This window comes from Magnolia sinica, chromosome 6 (genome assembly GCF_029962835.1).
Source record: "Magnolia sinica isolate HGM2019 chromosome 6, MsV1, whole genome shotgun sequence".
Taxonomy (NCBI): Eukaryota; Viridiplantae; Streptophyta; class Magnoliopsida; order Magnoliales; family Magnoliaceae; genus Magnolia; species Magnolia sinica.
The window spans coordinates 24,657,609-24,671,496 of NC_080578.1; the positions used below are offsets into that span (position 1 = coordinate 24,657,609).

The window sequence follows — 13,888 nt, forward strand, 5'->3', positions numbered from 1 at the left end:
AAAATACAGATTTTCCATACCACAACTAGATGATATGTTGGATATACTTAAGGGTGAAAAATTATTTTTAAAATTGGATTTAAGGAGCGACTACTATCAAATTTGAATATGGTCGGGTGATGAGTGGGAGACAGTTTTTAAGACCAATGAAGGGTTGTATGAATGGTTGGTCATACCTTTAGGTCTTTCGAAAGCGCCTAGTACATTCATGAGGTTGATGAACCAAGTTCGAAAATCACTAATTGGGCATTTTGTAGTAGTCTAGTTTGATGATATTTTGATATACAATCAGGATGAAGCAAGCAATATGGAGCACCTCAAATAGGTCCTTCAAGTGCTCACCGAAAATAAGTTATATTTCAAACTACAAAAATGTAGCTTTTTGACTGATAGCCTTTTGTTTTTAGTCTTTGTCGTGACATCCACGAGCATCTAAGTCGACAACGAATTGATGAATTAGTGACATTCTATCATCGGTTAGTGAAGAATTTTAGCACCATTATGTCACCACTTACAGATTGCATGAATAAGAGGCCAGTTCAGTGGACTGACGAAACTGATAGGAGCTTTGCTGAAATCAAGCATAGATTATCCACAAACCTAGTTCTTATACGTCCCATCTTCGACAAATTGTTTGAGGTCAAATGTGATGCTTCATATGTCAGAATTGGGGGAGTTTTATCTCAAAAAGGAAGGCCAATAGCCTTCTATAGTGAAAAGCTTAGTGATGCACGCAAAAATTATCAACCTACGAGCTCGAATTGTATGTAGTGGTCAAGACACTGAGACATTGGCAATATTATTTAATTTAGAGGGAGTTCATTCTTTACATAGACCATCAAGCTCTCAAATTCATTAATAGTCAGGCTAATGTGAATTGTGTGCATACTAGATAGGTTGCACTTTTATAGAAAATCACGTTCATTCTAAAGCACATGTCAGGACAACAAAGTAAGGTACCTGATGCACTTAGCTGCCATGCTTCACTACTTGTTACAATGAGTAATGAAGTAGTTGGTTTCAACTGTCTTAAGGAGCTATATGTCGAGGATGAGGACATCAAAGATGCATAGATGAGATGCCAACGGGATCATCTTAATGACTTACATATGCAAGATGGTTTCCCTCTTCAAAGGGAATTGACTATGCATTCCCCAAAGTTCTCTGAGGGAGCAGATGATTCAAGAGCTACGTAGAGGTGGCCTTAGTGGACAACTTGAGCGAGATAAGACGTGTGCTCTTGTGGAGAAGCGGTATTATTGGCCACAATTGATACATGACGTGGGTAAAGCAGTGTAACGTTGTCATGTTTGTCTGACCTCCAAAAGACAATTTCAAAATACAGGCCTCTACACCCCGTTACTTATGCCTGATGGCCCTTGGAGGGACTTATTTATGGATTTCATGTTTAGTTTCTCATAAACACAATACGGTATGGATTTGGTGTTCGTGGTTGTAGATTGTTTATCAAATATAACACACTTTATCTCATATAAAAAGACTCTCGGTGCAACACATATGACGAACCTATTCTTCGAAGAGGTTGTGTGGCTACAAAGGGTTCCCAAGACCATTACTTCTGATCATGACACGAAGTTCATTAGCCACTTTTGGTGGACTTCGTGGAGTCGGTTTTTTTTTAAAAAAGTTGGACTTGTATTTCAATCTGGATAAAACTTACATTTGGGACTTCGTAGGAGAAAAAGTTCCTACAGAAGACCTATCATAAGAAAGCCCGTACAATTGTACCCAAAATTAAAAATCGGAATGTGCAAAATCTCCAAAGTCCTCAACGAACTTATGATTTCCTCTCCCAAATCGCCCCTAGTCCCACTTTATCCAGGAAAAGGAGGCCTCTCACCTATTGAGACAGCTCTGCCCTGCTGCAGGTGTAGAAAGGAGACTGGGACAAGCTTCCCTGTCGCGCAAGACTATCGGCTGTTGCGTTTCCCTCCCTGAAAACGTGCTTGAATTCCACCGTAACCAGTTGGCGAATCCTGTCCGTTAACATTTTCCAGCCTTTCCATCTCCATCCTATGTTGGCATCCTCATTGAATACTTTAATCATGAAGTCTGAATCCGACTCAACGACAACTTTGGAAAATCCTTTCTCAATACATAGGAGAAGTCCGTCATGAGCCGCCCGAATCTCAGCTCCTATGTTTGACATTACTCCATAACCGAATGTGAAACCAAATAGAAAATCTACCTTATCATTTCTGCAAACTCCGCCGCCCCCTACCAATCTTAGGTTCCCCCTAGAGGAGCCATCAACATTTACCTTCACCCACCCATTTGGAGGTTTCTGCCAGAAGACCATGGACTGACGCGATGTCTTTGTTCTATGAGTATTACCATTTGACGCAGTAGCAGATGAAGGTTGTGACTACACATTCCTTCTGCAAATGAACTCTCCTCTGTTGCTGTGAAGCCACCAGGAAACTCGCGCAGTGATAGACTGGGTTGCTAGAACTTTATCATCGAAAATTGCCCCATTTCTAGATTTCCATAGTTCCTAAAGTATATAGGCCAGCACTAAAATCTGGTTGTCCGATTGACCTCTTCTGCTCAAGCATGCCCTTCTCCATTGCCTAATTCTCACTTCCACCATCGCTGCCTGCATTATAGATATCCTGAACTGCACACCGAAATATCCCCAGATGAAGGAAGTTAGCTGACCTTCGAGGAAAAGGTGAGGTATGGATTCTTCAGCTGGGCCCTGTTCGGATCCTTCCCTACAGCAAACACACTTTGATGCGAGGGAAATCCCCCTGGATTGAACTGCCTTCTCAAGAGGCACTGCGTTGTGAAGCATCCTCCACACAAAGAGGGTAATTTTCGGCGGAAGTTTCCCATTCCACACCCACCTCGCCCATCCCTTTTTTGGAGCGCGAGGTCTGCTAGCATCCCACGTTGATTTCACTAAAAAACTGTCTGCAGTTGTGTAGGGCCATAAAGGAGTATCTGGATCCGTTGTTAAGCAAAAGCCACACTGGGAGATATAATCACTCACCTCTTGAGGGAGCATGGACGGGGCCACCGATGGTGGGAGAAGGCCACATGGACCCACCACCTAGTTAACTTTCAATGCAAAGACAGCGGGTGGAATATCTAAATTCAGAAAGTTCAGTAAGGGGCCTAGACCGGTCCAGTTGGAGGTCCAAAAATTGCATTCTCCCGTGCCAATACTCCATTGGACCCTGTCATGAAGAAACGGTTGAAGGCGCATTATTTTCTTCCAGAATGGCGATCCTCTCCCTACAGAATTTTCTTCCACCGACAAAACCTGATTGAAGCTATACTTGGCTGCCACAAACGCAGCCCAAAGACTGGACTCCTTCTGAAACCGAGAAACCCAGGCCATTTTGATATGAAACGCGAGCATCACTTCCAATAGTTTCCTGATGCCGAGACCTCCCTCGTCTTTTGGTGTTGATATATGCTTCCAACTCCTCCAATGTAATTCCGCTTCCCGTCGGTCCAACCCCAGAAGAAGGAAGCAAAACTTCTCTCAAGCTCAGACATTACTTGCTTTGGGATTATGGTGGCAGCCATTGTGTGGATGGGAATGCTTCCCATCACATGCTTAATGAGGACCAGTCTCCCCGCTTGTGATAGGAACCTAGGGTTTGGTACACAACTTCAGGTCAATAACGCCTACCACAACATCATTCTTAAGTGCTCCTCATAATCTTTGATTTTCTTAGAATAAATCAATATGTCATCAATGGATACAATCATGAATTGATCTAAATACAACTGAAATACCATGTTCATAAAAACCATGAACACAACTAGGGTGTTGGTCAGCATTTTGCAGAGGGAATCTCTCTCTCTCTCTCTCTCTCTCTCTCTCTCTCTCTCTCTCCCCCCAGCGTGTCGCAGTTATTTTCCAAGATCCTCAGCAGAGATCTCGGAAATATCTATTTGATAAGATCTTCGAGTGGTCGGGATCCGAGAAGATCAAGGTAGATGGCTAAGGCCGACCTCCTGGTCGGAAGGCCTAGGCCGTCCTACAAATCAGAGGGTCGAGGCCGATCTCCCAGAGTCTAACTGTCGATCGTGGTCGAGCCTTCCTTCGAGGTAGGTCAGGTCGATCCTTACGGTAGTTCGTCAGACATGAGAGCAAGATGTCGACCGTAGTCGGACCCTCCGCTAGTGGTCAGGTCACCGAGTTGCTTGTAGGGGTCATGCTCGGTTCTCGGGGCCAAGATACCTCCTTTGGAATGCTTTGTGTCCCCTCTTATACTAGTAGCTCTTGGTCAGTCCATTTTCACCCATAACAACAGTGCCAGCCTCAAATGAAAATCATGCATTTCTTGGTGAAAATGTCTTGCTCATTTCTTCGTGAAAATGTCTTTGCATGTAGGTTGTGTAGGCTGGGGGTAGTAGAAAGGTAGTAAAATTTTCAGATTGCCATTGGAGTTGGGCTGGGGCTGCCTCTTTTTAGCTGGTAGCTAACGTCCTTGCAGCTCTGTAGATGTTGCATGGCGGTATATACGATGGGTGTCGCACTTTCTTTTTTAGGAGCCCAACCAAATAAATGGACATGTTTTCCAAATAAAAATCTGAGAAAAAAGGAAAAGAAAAAGATGAGGGATGAATGGAAAAACCGAATATCTTCTTTATCCATAACCTTTTGTGGGTCTCAGTAAGATTTCAATGGTGTGCATTCCAATCGCATTGTTTCATATGCTGTGGTTCACCTGAGTTTTTGCTGACCCTAGTTTCTGGAATCAGGTCTTACAATGATCTGTCGCAAGTAACCAAATAATGTAAAGCGTCAAGGTTAAGGTTAGGCATATGTCAGTTAGATGGAGCCTAGGCAACATGGAATTAATAAGTTATTTTTATGAACTATGCTAACGTTAAGGATAAGTTACCCTACTTAGCGTAAGCATTGCATAAGCTAGTTAAAACAGTGGTGGCAAATGATGAACAGTTAGGGCCAATTTTCATTTATGATAGAAAGGGTCGAGGATTGGTCAGTGAAACCCACACCAGCCACAGTAGTTGTGAAATAATGCTATGCCGGTAGTTTTACCACCGCTGGAGTGAGTGGGCCTCCCTACCAAATCTTTGTCCTTGCTCATTAGAGGTAAGAAATATGCAGAGAAACTATTCATACTGCAGCTGAGTACGGTGCTTGATATGCCAACTTGGTGAAATCGTAATCATGAGATGGTTTTTTTTTCACCCCACACACTTATGGTAGGTGGAATTTCACTGCTTATATATACTCGAACCCTTGACCGGGTGTTGAAACTCCCCGGAGGCTACCACCCGAGTAATCATAAGAAGTTAGTAAGTCAGATCAAACCGGAGAAATTATAAGCTTAAATGAACCAACTCTTATTTTTACAACCGTGGACATGTACCACAACAAAGGAAACAACAGAGAGCAATGGGGAGGGGTGCATCCACCATTAGAGCTTCCAAATTTTGCTTGGGGTGGCCCACCGTGTTGTGGCTATCTGATCCATTCCAGACGTTAGATGCAACCTACGAGATGGACGGACTATCCCCCATAACTCAATGTATGTCCCAACTCAAGCTAAGTAGAGATACGAAACTTGGAGCACAGTAATCATAGTGTACCTCTACAGACCAATTGGACCCACAGTAATCACACAATGGCATTCTCTAGTGATGCTGCCATTAGCCAGGTGGCTAGTGGTCGGTCGTCTATGGGCACATCATGATCCATCCACTTTTTCAGATCATTTTAGGGCTTTTAATAAAAAATGGTACTACAAGAAAAGGGGACTTTAGCCTCAGTTCAAAACTGTGGCTAAAAAGGTTAAAAATTAAGGCTAAAGCCTTTAGCCTCAGTTATCCAAACTGAGGTTGAAACCCCCGTGGCTAAAGGCTTTAGCCTTATTTTTGCAACCGAGGCTAAAATGACTTTTATAGCCTCGGTTCTTCAAGTGAAGCTATAAAAAAAAAACCTTTTTAGCTTCAGTTTTCTCGAAATGAGGCTAAATCAAAATTTTAGGGCTTGCAATAAAAATTGGGAAGCAGATTGGCTGGTATATCTCACACCAGCTATATAGTTGGTGTGTTGACTTCAGCAAGTTCTGTGGGTCTGATCATGAGGTATGTTTTATATCCAAACCGTCCATCCATTTGGTGAGCTTGTTTTAAGGCTTGAGACGAAAAATAATACAGATCTAACTATCAAGTGGATCACACTACAAAAGCAGTGGAGGATTGAACGCCTACCATTGAAACCCTTATACGAGTTACAGAAGTTTTGGATCAATATGAAATTTGTTTTCCCACTTCATTTAGATCTTTTTGACCTTATGAACAGATTGGATGGAAAATAAATGTTATGGTGGGCCCTAAGAATTGTTTAACAGTGAAAATCATTATCTCGCTGCTGTTTGTGGTGTGGTCAAGATGATCTTTGGATATAATTAATTTTTTGGATAATGCTCTAAAATGATCTCTAAAAATAGATGAAAGGTGTAGATATAATAAATACATCACGGTAGGGCCATGTAACTTTGATCTCCTTTGAACTGTTGGTATAACTCGAAGCTCGAGGAGCGTCGGTGCTGGCCTTCGCAAGACACGTACCTACAGCAGCTATATAGCTGGTGTGTTGTACACCAGCCAACCTGCTTCCTAAAAATGAGGCAGATCTAAATCTCAGGTGGACCACACTGCAGGAAAACAATATTGATTGAATGTCCACCGGTAAAAATATCCTAAGGCTCACTGTAATGTTTATTTGACATCCAACCTGTTGATTGGGTCATATAAAAATGAATGAACGGAAAAAACAAATATAAGCTTGATCCAAACCTTCCATGGCCTCCAATAAGTTTTTAACGGAGGGAATGGGTTGTGAATCAACACTGTTTCCTGTGTGATGTTGTCTACTTGAGACTTGAATCTATCTCATTTTGGGCTCAAACAATTTAATGATGTATGTGCATGAAACACATACATCATGTGCATGATGTTGCATTTTTCTGTGGGGTTTACCACGTCACCATCATCCTAAATTTCGCGATACTTTGAGCTTGACGTCTTGCAGTTCATCTGCTGTAGCGTACTCTATACCCAACCCTAGATAATTACATGCCGTTCATCTGTACGGTTTAAGATTGATTTTAAGGATCGTATGGCAGGTGTGAATTGGCGTGAGTTGCTATGAATTAGTGTCAAACGGAACCCATAGATTGATTTTATGGATCCTATGGCAGGTGTGAATTGGCGTGAGTTGCTATGAATTACTGTCAAACGCAACCCATGTTATGTAATGTTGGGTGATATCTTTGACGTTTCTTGTTACGAGACGTACGCATGTTATGTAGCGTTGGGTAAAGCCTGGTTCCACTCTTTCTTGGGTGATCTCTGTACGGATACGTGTGTGTGTGTAGAGTAACACTATCTGGCAAAACCTAATTTAAGGAGAAATATGCTCACGACAAGAAAAAGTGTTTAGCACTCAATTCCCGCCCCACGCAATCTACTTTCATCTTTTTATACGGATTTTCAAAAAAAAGGTTTTGGTGTGCAAGAAAGCCAAGTGAGGCTCAATGGTCTTGGTCAAAAATCTACTTTGTCCATTCATTTTTCGAGCTCATTTAATGACATGCAAGGAAGAAATAAAGAGAATTCGAAACTTAAATAAGTTGCATATGAGGAAAAAGTAAGGAAAGAGATTCCTATTGTTGAAACCTACCCGAGCTTCACCTTAATCTTTATATGCCATCCAAAATATTTATAAGGTCATTCCAACTTTGATGAGTTGAAAACACAAAAACTTATCTTGTTAAAAAAATTGTGGCCATTCAATTGTTTCAATAGAGGTCATTCAATCCCCATTGTTTCCTATCCTGTGGCTCACTTGAGTTTTGGATACACCTCTATTTTAGCTGAATTTTTAAAAATGAAATTGCAAAATAAGTAGACAAGGTGGATTTATCACATATATCACGGTTGCCCCACCTAGCTTGCTGAATAGTGTTGAGGGTCAAATATTGCATATCAGACCCCAGTTATTGCCGAATTTTATGAACATGGTACTGTTTAACGGTCCGACTTAATCGTGTTTATGATGTAAGGTACATTTGTAAGCTTGGACCGAAAAAGGATATTAAAGGTATGGATTTAACGTTCAAGCATCACCAAGGCATTGGACAAGACTCCATGGGACCAAGATCGAGGATTTAGACGCTGGGGATCAGAGAAATTCCAGCCACTCACCTTAAACAGGCCTGAAAGAGGTCTAGAATATAAGATCAAAGGGTTCCCACCATCTGATCAGCTCAAAACTTTATACAGGTCCTTAGGACTCCAAATTAACCATACATGTCGAATTTCAGCCAGTGGATCCCTCTAAAAGTGGCCCAACGGACAGATCAGCCCATGGATCTCTGATTTGGGGCCCACCTGATATCTGGATGTGCCACAATTGTGGTCCCAACTGTTAAAATAATATGAGAAAAGGGATGGACGGACTAGATGCTTCACTATCATCACGGTGGACCCCATTACAGACTGGATGTGTACAGGGCACACATGGTCGGATGTGCACCACGAGTCTAAGACGGTCAAACCACCTTGGACCCGATTTCTTCCGAAAATGGCAACTGCTGTTAGTTTCTTTCGTGCGCAAACAGCGGCGCAGAGCACTCTTTCGGAAGCTGGTGGGCCACCATCATGGATCATCTGTCCAATCCAACTCGTTCATCACGCAGAGGGGCGAAAACCAGTCAAACCCATGTTGAATTTGGGTAATATCACACTGGCACATTCTCGCTACAGAGGTCACAAGAAGACTGTTTTGCAGTGTTCAAAATAGTGCAGCGTGATTGAATTCTGTGGACCGCATCAACGGCCAATAAAAATGTCCAATCCCAGTCTAAAATTTCACTATGGAACTGATGGATGGTGTGGATTTCTCAAACATCATAGAAAGTGGGCCCCATCAGCAGCTTAGCGCAAGTTTTGCGCAGACAGAGCGTCCAAGCAGAGCCTGGACGCTGCCGACTCCCGTGGCCCACTGTGTGATCTTGATCGTGGCCGGAATAACGATCCGTACCGTCCAAAATGACCATAGGGAGGCTATAACCCTGTCTAAGAAGTTTGTTTTGAGAGATCTTGATGGCTAGTCTCTCACACTCGGCCCAAACACAGGTTGTCTTACGTTATTGCGCGTTCCGGCTGCGAAACATGTTGCACTGTGTAAAGAGAGTCGGTTCTCCACCGACTTCAGCACGCACCACCTCTTGTGCGTGAGGACCCTCCAGCTGACCTTCACAATTATAAAAAGAAGGGAGAGTGAGAGAGAAAGGCATTTAATTCCAAGGGGGGCTTCTTACATGAGAGAGAGAGAGAGAGAATTGTTTAGGAGTGTTTATTATTTGTTGTTTTTTGTTTGTTTTCATGATTTTTGAGAGAATTATCCCACTCATGTCGGGCTAAACCTCTCAGCTAGGGCTAAGAGGTGAAGCTTGTGGCATGATGGGAAGACTCTATGGCTTTGATTCATCACTAAACTGATGTTGCTCTTGGTTTGATCTTAAGGAATACCTTTAGTTTTTAATGGTTTGTTGTGACTGAAATTACAATAGATCTGCGATGGCTTTGAGTATTTCCTTTTCATTATTGTGATTATGTAGTTAGGAAACCTTGTTGTTCACCATCACCCCTTGGACATGGTTGGATGACGGAATCCATCCTAACATTCATACATCACTCAGATTGGCTGTGGATTGGTTTAATTCTATTGTTTGCTTTGTCTCATGGGCATGGTTTTGTGATGGAATCCATTCTAATTTACACCCGTCTTGTCTCTTGAAAACTAGATCAAGAACAGTTCAGATTCGATTTTAGTGATATATCTTCCAACTAGATGAAGATGGGACTCGAAGTCCAGTTGAGTTCGTGAATCAAGCGTAGACTTCCCTGATATCTACAAGTAGATCCTCTGAATCCCTAGTTTCCTTCTTCTAAATTCCTTAAGTTTTAGATTAATATTTCACAATTATTACTCAAATTACAATTGATTTAGATTTCATCTTAGTCTAGTTCTAGTTCTGCTTAGTTTTAGATAACGTACAGGTATCAGTCCCTTGGGATTCGACCTCGGTCTCACCGAGTTTATTACTACATCACAACCCTATACTTGGGGAGTGAACAAGTTTTTGGCGCCGTTGCCGGGGATTGACGGTTACGTTTTTCTGAAATTAACTAGTTTTAGGACTAGTTTAAAATTAGGATTTTTCTAACTTTAGGTTTAGATTTTTCTGATTTCTAGAAACTAACCTGGTTTCCTGTTTTGTAGGATCCTGAAACAAACTTCTAAATTGGTAATCCCTTTCTAATTCCTCTACTTTTTCTATTTTTAGAATTAGGGTTTGAGTTTTAGAAATTTTCTAATTCTAGTATTTCTCTATTTTTAGGAAATAGTTTATTTTTAGAAACTTTCCTCTTTTGTTTTTAGAAACTAGGTTAGTTATTTTCCTTTTTAAATTTTTTTTTCTAATTTTAGAAACTAACTCATCTTTCCTTTATTTTATTTTTAGAAACTTTTTAATTTTAGGTTTAGATTTTCTATTTTAGAAACTTTCTAATTCTGGGTCTTCTTTTTAAAAACTAACTTAGCTTCTAGGTTTAGGAAACTTTCCTTTTTAGAAACTAACTTTCTATTTCAATTGTAGGAACTTTCTACTTTAGACTTTCTATTTTAGAAACTAATCTCTTTTGTTTTCTTTTATAGGATCTTAACATAGGAACTTCTCATTTGGTACCATCTTTCTAACTTCTCCTCTTACTTTCTGTACTTTTCTAATTTTAGATTTAGATTCTTCTTTTAAATAACTTTCTATTTTCTAGTTTTAGAAAATTTTCTTTTTTTAGAAACTAACTTCCTATTTTTATTTTTAGTAGCTTTCTAATTCTAACTCTTTCTGAATCTAACCTTGTTTCCTAATTTATTTTTAAAAATTTTCTACTTGTAGACTTTTTGTTTAGAAACTAACTTTCCTATTTTGTAGGCTTTTAAGATAGAAATTTCTAATTCGGTAAGCTCTTTCTCTCCTTTCTATTTTTCAGATCTCTTTTAGTAACATACTTTCTAAGTTTAGGATTTTCCTAATTTATTTTACAAATTTCCACTTTTCCTTTAGGAATTTCTTCTTTTAGAAACTAGTTTACTTCTATCTTTCTTTTTAAGGATTTTCTAATTTTAGACATTCTCTTTAGAAACTGACTTATTTTATTTTCTTTTGCAGGTTTTTAACTTAGGGACTCCAATTTGGTAACTTCTTTCCAACCCTCTCTTTCTTTCTATATTTTCTTTTCCTTTCTTAGGATTAGGTTTCGAATTTGATTGAGGGCTGTGAGTGTTTCATGCCCAAGTGGGCTCGTGACAACACTTAACGTCTTTTGACTGAAGGAGGAATGGTTGAGGGGTTAACTATCCATCACAAGACTAAACCCCACTCGAAATCCCCTGAGTTAATTGAAGTGATGGCTGAGAACCAACCTCTTCTACCTCAACCCAGCGTGGAGGACATTCAGGATGAGAATGAGGTGCATCAAGCACCCCCGCCTCGTACTTTACGAGATTATTTACAACCAGCGGGGCTAAGTACGCCCTCATGCATGATTTTTTCTGAAAATACAGGACATATGGACATCAAGCCAGGGGTTATCCAACTCCTTCCTAAGTTCCATGGGCTTGAATCTGAAGAACCATATCTTCATTTGAAAAAGTTTGATGAAATCATAGCCACTTTATATTTTCAAAATGTGCCTGAGGACACGGTCAGGCTGAAACTCTTTCCTTTTTCCTTGAAGGAGAAGGCTAAGACGTGGTTACATTCACTGCGTCCTAGATCCATTGGCACATGGAATGGTATGCAAAGGGAATTTATAAAGAAATTTTTTTCACATCATAAAACGATTACCCTTAAAAAAGCAATCATGAACTTCACTCAAAAGGAGGATGAAACATTTTACCAATGTTGGGAAAGGTTCAAGGATTTGGTCAGTTCATGCCCACAACACGGCTTTGAAATGTGGCGCATTACAAATATTTTCTATAATGGACTGACATCTTCCATGCGCCAAATGGTTGAGACAATGTGTAATGGAGAATTCATTAATAAAAATGTTGACGAGGTATGGGATTACCTTGATAGTCTTGCTGAAAAAACACAATCATGGGATTATTACTCAAAATCGAATACCACATCTTGGCCAACTCAATCTAAGGAGAAAGGTGGATTGTATCTCTTGAAAGAAGAGGATGATCTCAAGTATAAAGTGACTACGCTCATAAGAAAAGTTGAGGCCATGGAAGGAAAGAAGGATAAGGTTAATGAAAGTGTTTGCAGCATCTGTGATTGCAACATTCATACAACTGAAAATTGTCCTACAATACCCGCCTTTCGAGAAGTGTTGAATGAACAATCCAATGCCGTAAATACTTATCAAAGACCTTTCAATGGACCGACCTCTAATACATACAATCCTGGTTAGAAAAATCATTCAAACTTTAGTTGGAGAAATGGACAAATTGCTACCCTCAAGGTTTCTTCAATCAAAATTCAAATCAGGGAAAACCTCAAGAAGAACCGGTTCAAAATTCCATGCAAGAGCTGACCCAGGCAATGCGAGATTTTATGCAAAAGATGGATTCACGTATGACGGTTCTAGAAAAGGGGATGCTTCCTGCACAACCGCTCCCCAATCCTAAACCGTAATACGAGAAAAGTAATCCCAGCTCTTCAAATCAAATGGAGCACGCTAAATCCATCACACTCTTAGGAGTGGGAAGATCATTGATAAAACCCTTCCGGTTAGGCCCAAAAAGCCTCAAGAACCAGAAGAGGACAACAATGATGGATCTAGTGAGGCCCCACAAAAATTAGAACCGGAACTTCTAGAAAAGTCAGTTGCTCCATTTTCCCAACGGTTGGTCGCACCAAAACCTCTCTCTAACTCTCAGATTATCTTAGAGGTGTTGAAACAGGTGAAAGTTAACATTTCTCTACTTGATGTCGTAAAACAGATACCTTCATATGCCAAATTTCTGAAAGACTTATGCACGACCAAACGACGATAGAGTATTCAAAAGAAGATCTTCTTGACCAAGAAAGTGAGTGTCATCCTAAAGCAAGACATGCCACAGAAATTCAAAGATCCCGGTAGCCTAACCATATCATGTGTAATCGGGGACCATCGAATTGATCACGCACTTCTTGACTTGGGAGCGAGTGTCAATCTGATTCCCTACTTGGTATACAAACAGTTAGGTCTGGGTGAATTAAAACCCACCCTAACCACACTACAACTTGCTGATCGCTCTGTTCGTGTACCAAGAGGGATAATTGAGGATGTGTTGATCCAAGTTGATAGATTTTACTAACCTGTAGATTTTATCATCCTGGACACCGAACCTATCAATAACATGAGCACTCAGATTCCCATCATTCTTGGTCGCCCATTCCTTGCCACTTCAAAAGCAATTATCAATTGCAGGAATGGTATCATGACTATGTCTTTTGGAAATATGACATTGGAGTCAAACATCTTCTTCAATAACGGCAGAAACTTAGAGGATGATGATGAGTTCCACGACATTAATATGATTGACTCTTTAGTGGAAGATACGACACCTCTGACCTTATCCTCTGACCCTCTAGAGACGTGTCTGGCCTACCCTCATGATTTTGATAATGACATGATTAGGGAGATGTGTGTCTTGCTTGATACTGCATCAGTACTTAAAGTTAACCGGTGGAGGCCACAATTTGAAGAGTTGCCCCAAACTGATGTAGTGCCTCCACCGTCTAACCTCAAGCCGCCGAAGCTTGACCTAAAACCTTTGCCCTCTAATTTAAAATATGTCTATTTAGGTTAA

The 13,888-nt window shown here is 40.6% G+C and overlaps 1 non-coding gene across 1 annotated transcript; it reads right to left on the bottom strand.

Annotated features, from left to right (window-relative positions):
- Positions 1-11,928: 11,928 nt before the first annotated feature.
- On the bottom strand, positions 11,929-12,035 carry LOC131250317 (small nucleolar RNA R71). Its single transcript, XR_009173240.1, has one exon. It is a non-coding gene; the product is annotated as a small nucleolar RNA R71 (small nucleolar RNA).
- Positions 12,036-13,888: the final 1,853 nt, after the last annotated feature.